The 20,603-nt window shown below is 39.3% G+C and overlaps 1 protein-coding gene across 1 annotated transcript in view; it reads left to right on the top strand.

The window, feature by feature from the left end:
• Positions 1 to 20,603, top strand: part of FAM107B (family with sequence similarity 107 member B) — a 249,918-nt gene that overhangs the window by 66,932 nt on the left and 162,383 nt on the right. The gene's annotated exons all lie outside the window — the stretch shown is intronic.

Raw genomic sequence — 20,603 nt, 5'->3', positions numbered from 1 at the left:
AGAGGAGCCCTTACACTGGGATTAGTACTCTTATAAAAGTGGTCCCGCAGAGCTAGCTTGTCTTTTCTACTATGTGAGGATACAGCAAGATTTCTCTCACCCAACCAACCATGTTGGCACCCTGGTCTCAGACTTTCAGCTTACAGACTGTAAGAAATACAATACATTTCATTGTTTATAAGTCACCCGATCTGTGGTAATTTGCTATATAGCAGCCCAGAGAGGCGAGGACAAATGCTTAGTGTAAAATCAACCCAAATTATATAAATATTTAGGGTTTGTGAAAGTGAAAAAAGCTGAACTAGTTAGAGCAGCAGTTTTCAACCTTTTCATCTCATGGCATACATAAACTAATTACTAAAATTCTGTGGCACATCAAAAGAATATTTTTTGCTGATCTGACCAAAAAATAGGCATAATTTTGATTCATTTACACTGGACTGTTGTGTTGGCTATTGTCATTTTTTTTATTTGACAATCTAAGGGGTCAGTGTCCCTGACTAAATAGTCAGGTATTGCATGTTTTAAACATTCTTGCGGCACACCAGTTGAAAAATCACTGTTAGAGTAATGCTAGCTGCTGAAACAAATGCCAAGCTATCAGAAGCTTAACATGGTAGAATTTAATTTCTAACTCACATAACAGTACGAGTAGGTAGAGATCAGTAAAGCAGCTTTCTGCCTACCATTGTTCAGGGACCCAGAGTGATGGAGGCTTTGCAACTTCAACTCCCTGGGGGATATTTATATTCCAGCCAAGGAGAAAAAAAAGCATGGAGAAGCCCCATAAAGTTTTATGAGCAGCCCGAGAAGTGGCATCGTTTCTCTGGACACTCCATTAGTGAACATGGTACAATCAAGCTGCATAGAAATGTAGCCCTTGGCTGAGTAGCCACTTCCCAGTGACAGCTCTGCTTAGGGAAAGAGAGTATGAATTTTGCGGCAACTATCTGTCTCTGCCTTTAAAAAAAAACAAAAATATTTCAGCCCAAATCCCCCAAATTGATGGTGATATAGGTTCCCACTCTGGCATTAAGAAGTGAAGAGACAGGGCTTGGACATGGATTGTCCCAAGGCATATCTCTTCTTTCCCCCCAGCATCCCAGCCTTGAAAACACTGAAGCAACAGGGAGCATGAGTCCATCCTTTTTTTGAAGGGCTGTGTATATCTGTGAGAGGAACTATTCATTCCCTCTGAGACATGAAAAGTATCTCATGCTCAATGTTTCTATTTAGTAACATTGAGAAAGGACTATCTAAGTGCATCACTTTCCTTTTATTTCTAGAATTTTTTTAAGCTAGTGAAAATACAGAGGATAAAGTAAAAATTCTATAGTTCTGAATTTTCAAAATTACTTTCAATGATCTTGTGTCTATGTTGATCTTTAAAACCACAGGCTCAGATATGGTTAATATTTGATAGAAAGTAGTAACTGGCTATTATGGTGTTTATTAGACTATAAAAAACTTCCTTCTGCTTTCTAAATGGTTTATTCTTCATACATAAATGTCAAATAACCTGTGGAATATGAAATAGAAACACAGAGCTCATATGTGGCTAAGTATATTAGTAATAAAATAATTCAAATAATAATAGAAGCTAACTTTTATTGTGCACTTGCCAAGGGTCAGGAAATAAGTTAAGTACTTTACATAGGTAGGCTATTTGTATCTGTTTAAGTTAAGTACTCAGAATCATTTTACAGATGAGGTAATTAAGGTACAGAGAAATTAAGTAATTCGCTCCAAGTTACAAAGGAAGTATAACCCCTCTCTCACCTACTTCTCACAAGTGATTGAGAAAGGCATATTAATGCCAATTGCTATGGGAAAACAAGAAAAAAAAAGGCTCAAGCAACAATAGACACCTGGAATTAATAAAATAACAATTTTGTATTATCAGATAACATTTTTCTTTTCATGCTTTTTAAATTTTTGTACCATGTATGCTTTATACATTACAGAACATCCTAAATACCTTTCCAAACAGTTTAACTGCTTTGCTCCATCTTAGGGAATTATCTAGTTAGTGGGAAGAGATCAAATGTAGTAGCTATTTGCCGTCATTTCCATGGAAATAAAAAAAAGAAATTAAATCAGAACAGTAGATACTAAAAAATCTATGGGTTAGGCCAGGGCACAAAAGTATATTCTTTTAATGATAAAAACACTCAATAAACTAAATATAGAAGGGAACTTCATCAATCTGATAAAGAGCATCTATGAAAAACTCACAGCTAACGTCATACTGAATGGTGAATGATTGAAAGCTTTTGTTCTAAGATCAGGAACAATACAAAAATGTCTGCTCTTGCACTCCATTAAACATTGTATTGGTGGTCCTAACCAGAAAAAGAAACAAAAGACATCCAGATTCAAAAGGAGTAAGTAAAACTGTCTCTATTTGCAGATGATGATATTGTATACAGAAAAACCGAAGGTACCCACGAAAAAAATGATTGAAACCAATGAACAAGTTCAACAAGGTTGCAGGATATGAGAGTAACGTATAATAATAAATTGTATTTCTATACACTAGCATCAAAACTCCAAAAATGAAATTAAGAAAAACATTCCATTTATAATACCATAAAAAAGAATAAAATAGTTAAGAATAAATTTAACTAGAGGCACAATACTTATATACTGAAAGTTATAAAATATCACTAAAAGAAATTGAAGAAGACCTAAAGAAGTAGAAAGATATCTTTTATATTCATAGGTTGGGAGACTTAATATTGTTAAGATAGCAATACTTTCTATACTGGTCTATGTATTCAACATAATACCTATCAAAATTCCTGTCCCCTATTTTTTGCAGAAATCAACAAACTGATCTTAAAATTTATATAAAAATGCAAGGGATTCAGAACAACCAAAAACAATCTTTAAAAAATGATAAGGTTGAAGGACTCAAATTTCCTGATTTCTAACTGAATTATAAAGCCACAGCAATCAAGACAGGCTAGCACTGGTATAAAGATAGACATAATATATCTACAAAATAGAATTAATAGTTTAGAAATAAACCCTTATATTTATGGCCAGTTGATTTTTGACAAATATTCCAAGAAAATTCAAGGGGAAATAATAATTATTTCAAAAAATGGTGCTGGTATAACTGGATAGCCACATGCAAAAGAATGAAGTTGAACCCCTACCTCACACCACCTACAAAATAGCCCAGCCAGTATGACTCAGTGGTTGAACATTGACCTATGACCAGGAGGTAATGGTTTGATGCCCAGTCAGGGCACATACCTGAGTTGTGGGCTCAAAGTGTTCAGGAGGCAGCCAATCAATGATTCTCCCTCATCATTGATGTTTCTATCTCTCTGTCCCTTTCCCTTCTCTCTGAAATCAATAAAAATAAATTTTAAAAAATTAACCCCAAATAGATCAAAGACCAAAATGTAATATCTAAAATTATGAAACTCTTAGAAGAATATAAGTAAAATTTCATGGCCTTGGACACAACAATGGCTTCTTAGATATGACACCAAAAACACAGGCTCTAAAAGAAAAATAGAGGAGAACCTGACTGGGTAGTTCAGTTGGTTAAAGCACTGTCCTCATATACCAAGATTGCGGGTTCAATCCCCAGTCAGGGCACATACAAATATCAACCAATGAATGCATAAATAAGTGGAACAACAAATTGATATTTCTCTCTTTCCCTCTTTCTCTATCTCTCTCTCAAATCAATATAAAAAGAATGTCAAAAAAGAAAAGTAGATGAATTCAATAGTATCAAAATTAAAACTTTTTATACTTTGAAAGATATCATGAAGAAATTGAAAAGACAGCCTATAGACTGGGAGAAAATATTTGCAAATTATATATCTGATAAGGGACTTGTATCTATATGTAAAGAACTCTTGCTACTTAACAATACAAAGACAAATAAACCAATTTTTAAATGAATTAAGGATTTGACTGAATATGTCTCCATGGCAAACATACAAATGGCCAAAAAACATATGAAAAGAAGCTTAATATATTAGTCATTAGGGAAATGCAAATCAAAATCGCAATATGATACCACTTTACAGCCATGAGGATGGCTATAATAAAAAAGACAATAACAAAGATTGACACAAATGTGAAAAACTAGGACCCTTATAGGTGGGAAATCTAAATGGTACAGCTACTTTGTAAGACAGATTGGCAGTTTCTCAAAATATTAAATATAGATTGGCCATATGACCTAGCAATTCTATTCTTAGCTGTGTCTGTATAAAAGTTGTACATGAATGTTTACAGCAGTAGCTATCCTATATAATAAAAGCCTAATATGTTTAGTATCCGGTCATCTGTTCAACCAATCAAAGAGTAATATGCTAATGATATGCTATGGTTGCTCAACTGCTTGCTATGATGTGCACTGACCACCAGGGGGCAGACACTGACCAGTAGGTTAGCTTGCTGCTGGGGTCCAGCCAATCAGGACTGAGCAAGATGGGTCAGACATGCCCTGGAGCCCTCCCATGGCCTCTCCCCGGCTGGGCAACCTCCTGCATCCCTCCCTGGCCTGGCGATCGTGCACCGGTGGGATCCCTCAGCCTTCCTACACTCTCTCATAACCCAGGACCTTTTGGGGTATGTTGGAGTGCCCATTTTGGCCCGATCGCACTCAACACAAAAGCTGCCCCCTGGTGGTCAGTGTGCTCCCACTAGGGGAGCACTGCTCAGTCAGAAGCCAGGCTCATGGCTGGTGAGCACAGGGGCAATGACAGGAGCTTCTCCTGCCTCTGCGACAGCGCTAAGGATGTCTGACTGACAGCTTACGCCCACTCCCTGCAGGGTGCGGGCCTAAGCCATCAGTCGGACATCCCCCAAGGGCTCCCAGACTGTGAGAGGGCACACGCCGGGCTGAGGGACCCCCCCAAGTGCACGAATTTCATGCACCAGGCTTCTAGTATCCTATATAATAAAAGGGTAATATGCAAAGTGACCCTAATAGCAGAAGGACTGGGAATGACTGGTCACTATGACACACACTGACCACCAGGGGGCAGACGCTCAATGGAGGAGCTGCCCCCTGGTGGTCAGCACACTCCCACAGGGGGAGCTCTGCTTAGCCACAAGCCAGGCTGATGGCTGCCAGCACAGCGGTGGTGGTGAGAGCCTATCCCGCCTCCTCAGCAGTGCTAAGGATGTCCGACTGCAGCTTAGGCCTGCTCCCCACTGGCAAGTGGACATCTCCCGAGGGCTCCTGGGCTGCCAGAGGGATGTCTGACTGCCAGCTTAGGCCCAATCCCCCGGGGAGTGGGCCTAAGCCAGCAGGTGGTCATCCTCTGAGGGGTCCCAGACTGTGAGAGGGCACAGGCCAGGCTGAGGGAACCTCCCCCGCCACAAATGCACAAATTTTTGTGCACCGGGCCTCTAGTATATATATATAAAAGGCTAATAAAGTGTCCCTGTGGGAGTTCAACCAAGAGACCGGGAGTTCTATTGCTCGCTATGACATGCACTGGCCACCAGAGGGTGGCGCAGAACGAAGGAAGGCCCGGCTGGCAGCTGGAAGGCCCTGATCAGCACTGATCCCTGGCCAGGTCTAGGGACCATACCTGTGCACAAATTTCATGCACTGGGCCTCTAGTTATTAATAATAACCAAAAGTGGAAACAACCCAAATATATAACTGATGAATGGAGGAAGAATATGCAGTATATCTATAACATAGCATGCCTATTTGAATCTGAGAGCAAATAAACAAATGACTTGTATGGTTTCTCTGGGGGAAATTACTAGCATTTTTGTATCTTTCATTCTCCATAACATATTTGTATTAACTGAAATAATATAAATGAATATTTTTTAGATTCTCAAGGAATAAAAAGGATCATTGAAGGCAAATAATTATCATTTTGTATTAGGACATTTACAAATACAATTATAATTTAATTTAAAATTGTTGATCTCTTCCCTGAGGACAGTCTAATTAAGTAGGTCAGAATTTTTATTTTAGAGACAAGAAAATAGGACCAATATAGACTGTGTCTCTGGCTGAACTCTGAGGCCCCAGGCCCAGGCCCAAGTGTTTGTCATTAGGGCAGGCTTTGTCCAGTGAACCCCAAATTAGAGGACCACTGCTCTGACACCATCATCTGACTGTGAAGGTTCATCCACTTCTATCACTATCTAAGTGCCATAGGATAACAATGTGATGGGAATAGCACTGGACCCCAAGATAACCTGAACTCTGGTCTTAATTCTGCACAAACATGTACAATATCAGAAATGTTGCTTCATCTTTTTGAGTCTCCATTTCCCTAACTGTAGAACTGGGAATAAAAGTTTTTACTTTTCCCAACTCTCAAGGTTGTTGAGGATCAAAACCAATAATGGCTGTGGAGAGTGAGGAAACATTTACAAATCAGAGTTAGCATGATCACTAATGTACTTCATCTACTGCAATAATCTGAGCCAACATCGCCACAAAAAGCTGTCTTGTTTTTCCATATCCTACATTTCCTGTTTCACAAAAGCCAGGTAGGTTATAAATAGAAACACATTTGCATACTCAGGGGCAGATGGAGAACCAACTAGGCTTATATTTCCACTGGAAGCTATTTTACTGGGGGAAATTTGACTTAAGCATGGTTGATGCCTTTTTGCTACTCAGGAAATCATGTTGTTATTGAATCTGTGAAGTTGAAGATTCTAACATATTTCTTCTTTTGATTTGGGTAAAGACCTCCCAAGGTCTAAAAACCAGAACATGACTTTTCATCAGCTGAAAAGTTTCCTTCAAATTCATAAGACACATGTACCAGAAGATTTCTCTGGGTTCTAAGCAGAATCCCCAACATCATTCAGAAATGAGTGAAGTGCACTCCAACTGCTTAACTGTGTCACTGAGGATGCCCAGAGTTGCTGTTTCTCTGTGCTCTGGTTTGGCACTTAGCCAGGACTTCACAGCAGACCACATCTCTTCTATCTTACCCAAAGACATCTCACTATTAATAATAATAATTGTGATTTATTTAATGAAATCCTGCATAGTGGCAATATCACACCCATTCTATAGAGAAGACTGAGGAGAGGTTAAATGATTTGGTTGAGCAGGAGCCAAGATTCAAGTCCATGACCATCTGACATTAGAACCTGTGTTCTTTCCACCTCACCATACCATTGCCAGGCACTGATGTGAGTCAGCTCATTGCTGTTAACCCTTTCTAGCTCTCTCTCCCTGAGCCAGACTTAGTGACTTGTAGAAAAAGATTGTGGTAGAAGGCATGTTACTTCTCAAAAGCATTGCAACTTCGTACTTGCTCTTTCTCTTGGATCATTTGTTCTGGCAGAAACCAGTTGCCATGTCATGAGCACATTCAAACAGCTACATTTAGAGGTCTACATGAAAAGGAACTGGGCCTGCTGCCAACAACCAATGAGGAGCTACCTTCTGAGGGAGCCATCTGAAAGTGACCCTATAGCCTTGTCCATGTGCCATCTTCTGGACATTGCCCATGTCACCTCCCAGGGACACCAGACAGACCTTGACTTTGCAAAATCCCTCTTCCCTGCATGAAGACTCCCTTCCCTTTTGCTCTTCCTACCCCTGTTAAATAGAGAAGAACCTCTGAGTATTGGAATAGGTAGGTCTATCCTCCTCTCACAGCATGAAACAGTTACAAGAAGATGGAGACATTCACCCATTTACCATTTATACCACTGTAATTAACTAGTTATTAATAACAGAAAAGGAACACAGAGAAAGCACGTTCCTTGCAAAACACTGGGGGAGGGAAGCACATAGGGAAGATAGACACATGCCTAGTAAAGTTGGGGTGACGTAGGGAAGATACTTGCCTTTCAATCACACCTGGGGACAGAGATGGTTAGCCAGAATGAGGATGGCCACTGCAAACACAGGAAGAGTTGGAATACATAATTCTCTGAGCAAACAAGCTCACTCTATTGTGTTTTTGAGACTCTTTTTGTTGTAACGTACCCCGTGAATCACAGAAGGACGCCTCAAGAAGTCGAATTAAAGAGTCACATTTATTGCAATCCAGGACTATGAGGGGCCATTCCCAAATCTCATAGCAATAAGATGGTGGCAAAACCAGACTTATATAGGCAAAAATCACAAAGGTATTGATTACATCCCAGGGTTCGGAATGAGGCACCTGGCTCGAAAAAAAGCAGATTACAGAAGCAGAATTAAGCATGTTAATTACAGTTTCGGGTCTCGGGGTCACTGAATTGACAGAAATACATTATCTAGAGCCCTTGGGTAACCTGGGTTAAACTTAGGCATGTTATCTAAATTACAGTTTTGGGTCTCCGGATCATGCATTATCTAGAGCCCTCGGGTCTCCCGACCACTGAGTTGTCAGGACAATTTAGAGTAATTGTGCTGTTCTGGTCTCGGGACCACTGAGTCAGCTGGAACGCACCACCTGTGGCCACTAAAACAGTTTAGGATAATTGTGCTGTCCTGTTTCCAGGTACAGATGAATGTGCTCTCTAAGACCAGTATGATAACAATCAATGGGATAGTCATTCAATTGATAAGGCATTCAATCGAATGGGATGACTTACACAATTTAGAAAATCAAAGTAACCTGTCCATTGTTAAACAAAGCAAATAGGTACCATACTTCATTTTCACATTCTTCACACACACGGACTGGACTAATGGACTGCAGCTAGCCTGTTGCTGAACTGGACCCATGAAGCCCAAGCTACACTTTTTCTATGAGTGGACTAAGGGAAATGGGGCTCAGGAATTCGGGGGATGTAATTCCAGGGAAATAAAGCTTTCTACCATATCTCATCCTCCTGTGGGAGCCTTTGGAAATACTGATTCCAGCAGAACCCCAATCACCCTACTCCCACTAGCAACGGGGAGATGAGGCACGCTCTCCTCTGGTAACAACTGCAGTCCCGACCAACACCTTGACCACAACCTGGGACAGACTCTAAGCCAGAACCATTCATGTGTGAGACAATAAATGTTTATTATTGTTTTAAGCCAGCAAACTTCGGGGTAATTTGTTCACAGTGATGGGTAACTAATACAACCTGCTAAACTAATGTTCTAATTTTCTTATATTTTTCTGCCCTACTAAACTTCTGTTTCTTTTTAAATTTACTTCCTGAGAGATTTCCTTGATTTTATCTTCCAGTCTCTTTTTAGTTGTCACATTTTCAATTTCTAACAGTTTTTTCATGAGCTCTGATTGTTTCTTTTTTTGCACATAATTTGTCATTGTTTTAGAAATTTCCTTTCTCTCTGAAGATGTTAATGATTTTTAAAATATTTTCCCTCTACTCTTTGTATAGGCCCCCTTTTTGTTTGTTTTGCTTCTCTCTCACTTGGGAAGTTGTCCTCAATGTCTGCTGAACCTTGCTTGCCCATTCATATTTTTAAAAGAGGCAGTACGTAGGGGGTCAAACACTCTGTGAACTCTCTTTGTGAGGTCTGGAGTTGCCAATAAGTGATTTCACTACAGAACAACAGGCGGATCACCAGTCTCTTCTTGTAAACATCCTACCATCAGTATTTAATGCACTTTTCTCTGGTTTGAGTCTTTGAGGAAGGGTTGTCCAACCTTCTGCCTCGAGGGTAATCTGGCTATATGGCAAATCTAGTGGTTTGAAAATTTAGCACAGCACTAAACACAGAGAGAGAAGAAATGTAGTTTATTTTCCATCATTGATTCAACCCTGCTTCTCTGCCTTCCAACACTACTGTAGGAAGAAAATGAAAATTCTCTCAGTTTTTCCAGGTTAAGTAGTTCCAAATAGGTCAGTTTCTTTGGGTAAATAGCCAGTTTCCAGGGCTCCTGTCTGGGTGCCTTCCTGAGAATCAGTCTGAGTTTCTAGGAGGATGGCTGGGCATGTTTGTAAAAGGCTTTGAATGCCTGTGCTACCATCTGCACCCTCACTGCCCACTAATGAAGACTGGCAGGTCTGGATTTATCCAGGGCTTGCTGATGTGTGACAGTCTCTTATGGCATTTTTGAGCCATTATGTGGCTCTTATTACTGGATTTCATGGTACCAGACATTTGTATCTTGTCTTAAAGTCCCAGCACACTGTCACCTCTGTGTCCCAAGCCAAGGCCACCAGCCCAACAATCCTCTGCACCCTACTGAGGCACACAGAGACTGGTAAAGTTCCCTAGTTAACAGACTGTGAGGGTCCAGCAACATGGCCTCAGGGCCCCTCACCAACCTCTTCCTACTACCAATGCTGAGCTAGTAGTACTCCAACCCCATGTGAGATGTGGCTGTATGAGAACTTTTCCCCAGATGCTTGCAGGAGCCTTCATACTAGGCACCCATGAACCCCGAAGTTCTGCTATTTCTGCTCAATCCACTTAACAGGCCATGTTCTAGAATTCTGGTGCAGAATAGGGAAAACAGAACACTGGCATCTGCCCATTTTCCCCCAACTCAGCTCCCCACCCTCTCTTCCCTTTCCTCCAGAAATGGCAAGAGATTTGCATTATTTCTTCCTACTCACAGACTTTCCCTGTGTCACAAATTCCTCTAGACCTAGGTGGCATTCCCTCCCCACTCTTCTTGGGCCCTGATGGTGAATGTTACAATGGTGAATGTTACTACTACTTTTGGAGTAGTGCCCTGTCACATATTTTCAAAATGTTTTCTGTATCCCTGCTGCAAAATGAACATCCTTCTAGATGAGACTTTGCTGACATTTAGGAAATTGCTAGGCCAAGGGCCATGGACGATATAGAGGCTTTTGGTGTGTATTGTCAATTGTTGAGAGGCAGTAACACAATAACCCATTATCTTCTATTACAACAATGTGGTTAACTTACTCTGCTTAGCTGGAAGACAGCATGGATTTGAGTGAGATTCTAAACCTGTATGTAGAACAAATAGTGCAGGGAGTTCAGTCTTGGGGGAGGGGGGTAAGGCTCAGTAGCCAAAACTGAGGCTACAGCAGAAACCTGAAGTTTAGGAACAGAAGTCAAAGGAGACAAGAAGCCCTAAAGTGAAAGGTGGGCACACTTGTAGTCTTAGTCACCACTAAGAAAAGTGCCACAACCTACAGCCCAAAGTGATTGATTTTTTCTAAAACAAAGCCCTTCCTGAGTACTTTCAAGAAAAAGAATTAAGGGGGAAAAACCACTTCTCATCTGAAGCTCTGACCATTTTGTTCCTTAAACCTTTTCCCAGCAATTATTTTTGTAAGTGATTAAGTCCTAGACCCAGTATACCAATGGTCTTGGCTTCTAGTTAGTCACCCCTATTTTGGTGACTTCCTAAAATACCAATAAACCTGCACTTTTCTTAAGTGATGCTTACAGGTTAGGGTTGAAAATTCTGTCTTTGTAAACTTACTCTTTGACAAGAAGCTGTGAATGTAAGCCTCTGACTACTTCGGGGAAACACATGTGTACCACTGGACACTAATCAAATCAGATTCTCTGAAGTGGAGCCTAGGCATTGATAATTTTCATATCTATCTATCTATCTATCTACCTATCTATATATACATATGTAATTAACAGACTTTATTTGGAGCAGTGTTAGGTTTACAGAAAAATTGAGTGGAAAGTCCAGAGAGTTCTCATATAACACCTGCTCCTCTTCCCAAGTTTCCCCTATTATTAACATCTTGTATTGGTATGGTAGACTTATTAATATTTGATGAGCCAATACTGATACTTTATTATTAACAGAAGTCCATAATTTACATTAGGATTCACTCTTTGTGTTGTATATTTTAATGGGTTTGACAAATGCATAATGATATGTATCTACCAATATAATATCATGCAGAATAAGTTTCACTGCCTAAAAGACTTGCTGTGCTTCATCTATTTATTCCTCCCACCCCATCCTTTGGTGATCACTAAATATTTTACTATTTTCATACATTTGCCCTTTCTAGAATGTTTTATTGTTGGTATCATAGAGTATGTAGCTTTTTAGATTACCTTCTTTCACTAAGCAACATGTACTTAAGGTTCCTCCATGTCTTTTTATGACTTGGTAGCTAATTTCCTTTTTTTCCATTTCCTTTTATATATGAATAACATTCCATTGTCTGGTTATGTTGCAATTTGCTTATCCATTCACCTATTGAAAGCCTCTTCATTACTTCCAAGTTTTAGAAATTCTTTTTTGCAGAACATGCATCAATGTCTTTTATTGTGTATGGGTTTTAGAAATTATTTCCTCAATCTCTCCATACACAGGCAAAAATAAAGTGTACTGTTTAGCATATCAGAACTTACAAAACTGATCACTGCCTAGAGTAGGGAAAGTTATCCCTAAACATGGTTACCCAGGAGGCTAATTCATCTACTGACCTCCAAGAACATGAAGATGAACATGATAGAGAGACTGCTCCCCATTTGAGCCTTCATTCACTACCATTTGATAACCCTTCTCCAGGCCCAGATTAGCAGCACTTTTCTTGCCAACAATCATTAAATGTCCAAGATTTTTGTCATTGTCTTCTGCTACAGAAATCTGGAATATAGGCTTCTTAGGTATCACCAGAGACTGTGTTGGTGCTTGAGGGGAAATGTCATGGAGAAGACACTGGTCCTCCTCAAAAATGATTTTGGCTGAGATTTCCTTGCAAATGATCTTCCCGACCCACCTGAGCCTTAGTGACCTCATCTGCCATTGTGGCTTCCTTCCCTGATGCCTCAGAGGGGTGGGGTTGGGGGGGGGGCTCTGGAAATTCTTAATAAAACTACTATAAACATTTATGTGTAGGTTTCTATGTAGACATAAGTTTTCAACTCATTTGAGTAAATGCTAAAGAGTGCAACTGCTGGATCAGGTGGTAAGAGTTATGTTTAGTTTAGTAAGAAAGTGCCAAACTGTCTTCCAAAGTGGCTGTACAATTTTTCATTCCCACCAGTAATGAATGAGAGTTCTTTTTGTAGCACATCCCTGCCAGCATTTGGTGTGGTAGTGTTTTGAATTTTGGCCATTCTGATAAGAGTATAGTAGTATCAAATTGTTGTTTTAATTTCAATTCCCTAATGACATATGATGCTAAACATCTTTTCATATGGTATTTGCCATCTGCTGAGATTTCTGTTCAGATATTTTGTCCATTTAAAATTTGTTGTTGTTGTTGTTGAGTTTTAAGAGTTCATTGTATATTCTGAATACCAGTCCTTTACCAGATACGCGTTTCACAAATATTTTCTCCCAAGCTATTGTGTAACAGTGTCTTTTGTAGATCAGATATTTTTAATTTTAATACAGTCCAACTTCCTTTTTTTTTCAAACATACTGCCAGGGTTGAGATCCAATGACCACAGAAAAGAGTGAATATGGCCTGGCTACATTTTTACTTTACCACTGATCTCAAAGGCTGTTTCCCTGGGAAATTCAGCTCCATGTAAAATGAGATAAGTGGGATATCATCCTATCATCCTTTCTGTAGACATGTGTCTGAAATGCACATGAAGCATGAGAACAGGAAATGGTCAAGCTGATTTGAGGTTCAAATCTTTTATGGTGAAGAGACTGGACAATCATAAAAAGTGACAGCAAGATGGGAAATGGAAGAAAAAGTTTGGGGACAGCATGTCATGGCTGGACTGTTTGCCAGCAATGTTAGGGGCTGAAGGCTCTGCCATTAATAGCTCTTAACATGTGCTGTGCCTTCCACAGCCTGATCTGAAATTGTATTGTTTTTCCCCATATAAGCTTGCTTTCTCCCCCATAAGATGGGATCCATGGAGAGACTAAAATGTCTTTCTAATTACTTTTTTAAATGTCCCAAATGTATGACTATTTCACTATTAATAGACTGAGGGTAGGGAACCATGTTTACAAATGTCAAAAGTAAAGTGATTTTAACAGAATGAAAAATAGAAAAGAAAAAGGAGAATAAATAGTTGGGCCCTCCTACTTATGGCATTATTGTGGCTCCTTAAAATATCCCAGCTGCCACAGCTCTTGGAGGGGAGGGGAGCATTTGTTCCTTGAGACTAGAGTTCCCCAAGTTATAATACTGGCCCATGGAGGGCAGAGGTAGAATCAGAGCTAAGCCATTTAAAATCATCTTAATTCCTTTTAAAAAATATTTTGTGTAATTGCAAGAGCGATAGGTGTTTATTATCATTAAAAATACGACATAGCTAAAAGTGGGCAATGGGGGGAAAAGAGGAACATATGTAATACATGGAAATTCCATTTTTAATTTTTTGAGGAAACGCCATACTGTTTTCCGTAGTGGCTGCACCAGTCTGCATTCCCACCAGCAGTGCAAGAGGGTTCCTTTTTCTCCGCATCCTCTTCAGCACTTGTCGTTTGTTGATGATAGCCATTCTGACAGGTGTGAGATGGTACCTCATTATTGTTTTGATTTGCATCTCTTGGATGATTAGTGACTTTGAGCATGTTTTCATATGTCTCTCAGCCTTCTGTACCTCTTCTTTCAAAAAGTGTTTATTTAGGTCCTTTGCTCACTTTTTGATTGCATTGTTTATCTTCCTTTTGTTAAGAAACTAGACCACCAACTTACACTGTACACAAAAATAAACTCAAAATGGATAAAGGACTTAAATGTAAGATGAGAAACCATAAAAATCTTAGAAGAAGCCATAGGCAGCAAAATATCAGACATATGCCATAGCAATATCTTTACCAGTAGAGCTCCTAGAGCAATGGAAACTAAGGAGAAGATAAGCAAATGGGACTACATCAAAATAAAAAGCTTCTGCACAGCAAAAGAAACCATCAACAAAACAGCAAGAAAGCCCACTCCATGGGAGAATATATTTACCAATGTTATCTGCTGGTGCCTCCAGGGTTCAGAAAGTCCCATCTGGGGTGCCATTTATGCCGGGGTTCTTGTCCCAGCATCAAGAAGGGTTCAGGAATCTGGAAAAGGCGCTGTGCGTAGATGACATAGGAATCCAGAGACTAATAAAGAGTCCGGAGACGAGATATAATTTTGAAAGGCATTGGGGGTCAAAAGACCTTCAGCTAAAGGAACTGAAGAGTGCCTCCTTGTCTAGGACCCTTGCTTTTATTAACACAATTTGTCCTAAGGCAAGGTGAAGATAATACACTTCAAAGGGTAAGGTTTCAAAGGGTACAGAGTCCATTGTCAGAATGGGGGAATAGCCTACGGCTGTTCAGGTGTTTGGCCAGTAGGAGGCAATAACATGTAGATTAAGATGCTCTTTAACTGTCTGGCAGCCACAATCAGTTTCCTATTCAGGTTTGGGAAAATGCCTTTAGCCATTCCCAACAGGTGACTACATGTGTGACTCAACCCTGTTGAGTCCCCAAGTCTCATCAACCTTTTGATGAAACTCTTGAAATTATGACATGCTGGAATTGGTCTACGGCAGTTATCTCCTTTTTAATGTGGTAAAATATACAGAACATAAACTTACTATTGAAACGATTCTTATGTGTACAGTTCAGTGGCATTAAGTACATTCCCATTGTTGTAAAACCATCACCACCATCCATTTGCAGAACCTTTTCATCTTTCTAAACTTTTATACCCATTATACAGTAACCCCCCAATTCCTGGTGACCCCCATTCTACTTTATGTCTCTATGAATTTGCCTACTCCAGCGGAATCATTCAGTATTTGCCCTTTTGTGACGGCTTATTGTGCTTAGTATAATGTCTACAAGGTTCATCCTTGTTGCAATACATGTAAAATTTCATTCCTTTTAAAGGCTAAATAATATCCCAGTGTCTGTATGAAGATGAATATGTATCTTTTAATATGTGAATAACATTGCTATAAACATGGGTGTACAAACGTCTGTTTCAATTCTGCTTTCAGTTCTTTTAGGTATATACTAGGAGTAATATTATTGGGTCATATCATAATTCTATGTTTAGCTTTTTTGAGAAACCACAATATTGTTTCCCATAGTGGCTGCACCATTTTCCATTATTACCAGCAACATCCATACCAACACTTGGGTTTGTTTTTTGAAAAATTTTAAAATATATTTTTAAAATTGATTTCAGAGAGGCAGGGAGAGGGAGAGATAGAAACATCAATGATGAGAGAGAATCATTGATCAGCTGCTTCCTGCATGCCCCACACTGGGGGTGAGCCCACAACTTGGTCATGTGCCCTGACCGGAAATCGAACTGTGACCTCCTAGTTCATAGGTTGACTTTCAACCACTGAACCACGCCAGTTGGGCTGTTTTTGTTGTTGCTGTTGTTTTTTATAGTAGCCATCCTAATGGATGTGAAGTGGTTTGGTTTGCATTTCCTTAATGATTAATGATATTGAGTATCTTGTGCTTATTGGCCATTTGTATTTTTGGGGGGCTGGGAGAAATATCTATTTAAGTTCTTTGCCCATTGAACCGAGTCCAGCACAGCCAGGGGTGAACCTGAGGAGGGGTGGTGAAGGATTAAAGAAAACAGACAAGAGAATACAGTTGGGACTAGGTGGATCACTGCCTGGATGAGGAAAAAGTGACACAGCCTATAAGCCGAAGCTTTATTTTATAGTCAGATCACACACAGCAAAACAAGGGGCATATCATTTCATATTATTATTTTTTAAACAATTTCTTAGTTTATTAAATTTCTTAAACAATTTCCTCAGTACTTCAACTGTCCTTTTGTTCTTTTATTTTTCTCTTTCATGGATGCCATGTTCATTAGAAGCTTGTTTAGACCAAGTTAATGGCCTTTTAGGCTTCCTCCAAGTGAACATTTACAATGTTCTTGAGAGTTTCAAATCTATTTCGTTACTCAAGCCTTGCAGCACTTGCTGCACCTCCCACAGCCCATTAGCTACCTAGGAACAAGGGAGGACTACAAGGTCAAGCTTAATTGTGCTAGGAGGGCTCTGCCCTCCAAGCTGGGACTTGTATGTGGCTCTGCCACAGGTCAATCGGAGGCTTGACCCTATAGCCGCTCCCTACAGCCCATTATTTTTTAAATATGTTATTTTTTTCTTATCCTAGGGAGAGAGGAAGGGAGAGAGATAAAAAAAAATGTATATTCAAGTTGTTTGCCCATTTTTTTGGTGTTAATCCTTACCTGAGTATATATTTTTTCCCCCATTGATTTTTAGAGAGAGTGGAATGGAGGGGGAGAGATAGAGAAAAACCTCGATGTGAGAGAGACCCATTGATCTGTGCTGGGGATCGAGCCTGCAACTGAGGTTCGTGCCCTTGATCAGAATTGAACCTGTGACCCTTCAGTCCACAGGCTGATGCTCTAACCACTGGGCAGAACCAGCTAGAGCTCTTTTTTTAATTGAGTTGTTCGTTTTTGTTTCTGTTGTTTTGTACAGTTATAGGAGTTCTTTATATATTCTTGATATTAACCTCTTATCAGATGCATGGTCTGAAAATGTTTTTCTCCCATTCTGTGGGTTGTACTCTATTTTGATTTCACCTCAGATATATCCAGTTTAATTTTGAACCACCCCAACTCAGCCTGATGCTCCCTCTATTTTTTCCTGATTTTGCCAGGGATCTGTCTCTGGCTAGACCCACCTTTTGGAGAAGGGGCTATAATGTCTCAACATTTTTAGAGTAAATAGTAAAAATCACTTGTTAGTAGATTCTCCTATAACTTATGGCACCTTGTTAGCTATCAGTTCAAACTTGTTCCTTTTTGTTTGGATGATTCATTTATTCTATTTATTTTGCATAGCAATTGGCCCACATTTTTACTATTAACTCCTTAGAACATTTAGAAATAAAGGGAAAATAAAGTGATTGAATTTTCCCGTTTGAGCCTTAAAATCCCTAAGTCCCAAATCAGGGAGGTGGACTTCATTCAATCATCTAACAGTCTTTGATGCTCTACACTAGTGGTTCCCAACATGGGGCACATGCCCCACAGGGGGGCAATTTAATTTTTAAGGGGGGCAATTCGAGAATGAGTTATCAATAGTGAATTCTTTGCATTTCTTATGGTTCTAGGGGCCTCATATACAGTATATAAATATATATTGTGGTATATTTATGCATTTCAGTTCTCTATTATATATTTTGAAACTTTATTTGATATTTTTTCATATCACTTCATATTATTATTTTTTAAACAATTTCTTAGTTTATTAAATTTCTTAAACAATTTCCTCAGTACTTCAACTGTCCTTTTGTTCTTTTATTTTTCTCTTTCATGGATGCCATGTTCATTAGAAGCTTGTTTAGACCAAGTTAATGGCCTTTTAGGCTTCCTCCAAGTGAATAGGAGTTCACTTTTTGAATAATAAGAATTATATGTCACAGGGGGAGCATCAGGATTTTAGAGATGCTTAGGTGGGGCATGGCCAAAAATGGTTGAGAACCACTGCCCTAAACATAGGCCACATGGATGTGCTTTTTCCAAACACAGAAATGTGTCTCCTAACATCTAGAAAATGGGTGTCATAATTGTTGCTTCTCTCAAAAGGCGGGTTACACAGCATGCACAGGGTTTACTTAACACCTGCTGGAAAGAGAACCTAGTTTTCTGTCCAAGCATTTTTTTTTCTCTTTTCCTCTCCAACATTAAAAAAAAAATGTAGTTTGAATCATCATGCCTGGTTCTCTGCTCAACCATCTCTGTTGCTACTGAACCTGGAAATAAACCAGAAATTGTAGACTCTGATGCCCAGTTGACTATGAATAGCAACCTTAAAAATACCAAGGCAGCATTTCTGAAAAAAGATGACTTTAAGACCAAACTTGACATGAAGCCCTGATGTAGGTATGAAAAGTGGGGGCATTTCCTTACTGATTACTAAAAGCAGAGTTGGTTACTATACATTTCATTATAACATAAGGACAACATAGAAATGAGTCAAAATGCTATTTTTTAAAAGACTTTTTTTGTGTTTTGTTCAAACTAAAAAAATCCAAACTTTGCTATGGGAAAGCTGGTCTTCCAGCTGTGAAGCATCAGAATTCATGGCTTTCTACTACATTTTTTAAAAATAAACTTGATTAAATCAAAGTCTATATGAAAATGAGCAATATTTCAACAAAAAGTTAATTACATCTGGCCAAGGATGAATGCTGAGCAGAAGATAGCCTTTAAATATACATATACACATTCAACCTATGCATATAATACTGTGTATATACATGAATAAACCATGCTATTTCTCTTCATTGCTTAAGAATATTTCATTAAGTGCATTTGTTTGTGGGACAAACTGTCATCATTCCTGCATCTAGATATCAGCATATTCCCTATTTTCCATTGAAAAGAAGAAATAAAAGGGTATTTCTACAATATTTTTTGGAAGAGAGGGTTGGCTGCTTTTGCCAGCAGCAGAAGCAACCCTGGATCTCTAAAAGTTTGTTTTAAAACATTGCTGACATTGTAACAATTGTTTTATTCTATTTTGATTTCTAAGAAGTACATTTACTGTGCTTAGCTCGTCCTTACATTCCTACAGCCCTCCATTAGTAAGAAACTGCTGCATTGCTGGTCTCAAAAGCCCACCAGAGTTTTTGTTTGTTTTGCTAGTTTGTTACTTTTAAAAACAAACTCATAAAGACAAAATAATGGTGGTTATCAAAGGGAAAAGAGGATGGAGGAGGGCAAAGTAGGTAAAGGCAGGAGGTAACTAGACTTCGGGTGGCAAGCATGCACTAGATTTTACAGATAACAAATTATAATCTTGTACACCTGAAAATTATATAATTTCATTAATCAATGTTATCCCAATAAATTTAATTTAAAAAATAAAATAAATTTTCAAAAAGGAAGGAAAGCCACCAGAGGGACAAGTCCGCAATTGGCTAGTGTTACAGAAGGTCACCACTATGACATCACACAATTCCCTCTTCCCTCGCCCTTTCTGTTAGGAAAGAAAACCAAAACCCTTGCCTGGGACTAGCCATACTTTCTGTCTGGTCTCCATTCCAAGCTGATGGACTGGACGACCTTTGCATTCTTTTTTGTTCCCACATTCCATGATTCTGTGAGAGACAGGAAAACAGAATTGGAGCTGTTGTTATCATTAAAAATGGCAAACATTTAAATAAATAGATAGAATGAATGAATGAATGAATGAATAAATGAATGAATGAATGGAGGGCTTGACCTGGCACCAATTTTTGTTGTTGTTGTTAGTCCTCACCTGAGGATATTTTTTCCATTTAATCTTAGAGAGAGTGGGAGGGAGGGAGGGATCATGTGAGAGAGACACGTCAACAGGTTGCCTCCCACTCAGGCCAGACCCAGGCCTGGGATGACCTGCAACCCGCTACATGCCCTTGACTGAGAATCGAACCCTCGACGGCTGATGCTCTAACCACTGAGAAATACAGGCTAGGGCTGGCACTACTGTTTTTAAAAAGAATTTTGTTAGAATTTTGCCACAATGTCAGGGAACAGGTTAAATTAGGACATTAAAGAATGCTCTCGCCCTAACTGGTTTGGCTCAGTGTATAGAGCGTGGGCCTGTGGACTGAAGGGTCCCAGGTTTGATTCCGGTCAAGGGCATGTACCTTGGTTGCGGGCACATCCACAGGGGGAGTATGCAGGAGGCAGCTGATCAATGTTTCTCTCTCATGGATGTTTCTAACTCTCTACCCCTTTCCCCTCCTCTCTGTTAAAAAAAAAAATCAATAAAATATATTTTTTTAAAAAAAGAATGCTCTCATAGAAATGGCTTAAAATGAAATGAACTCGAGGCTTACTTC

The sequence above is a fragment of the Myotis lucifugus genome, unplaced genomic scaffold, assembly GCF_000147115.1.
Source record: "Myotis lucifugus unplaced genomic scaffold, Myoluc2.0 scaffold_249, whole genome shotgun sequence".
NCBI classification, from domain to species: domain Eukaryota; kingdom Metazoa; phylum Chordata; class Mammalia; order Chiroptera; family Vespertilionidae; genus Myotis; species Myotis lucifugus.
This window is presented reverse-complemented; position numbering and strand designations above follow the sequence as displayed.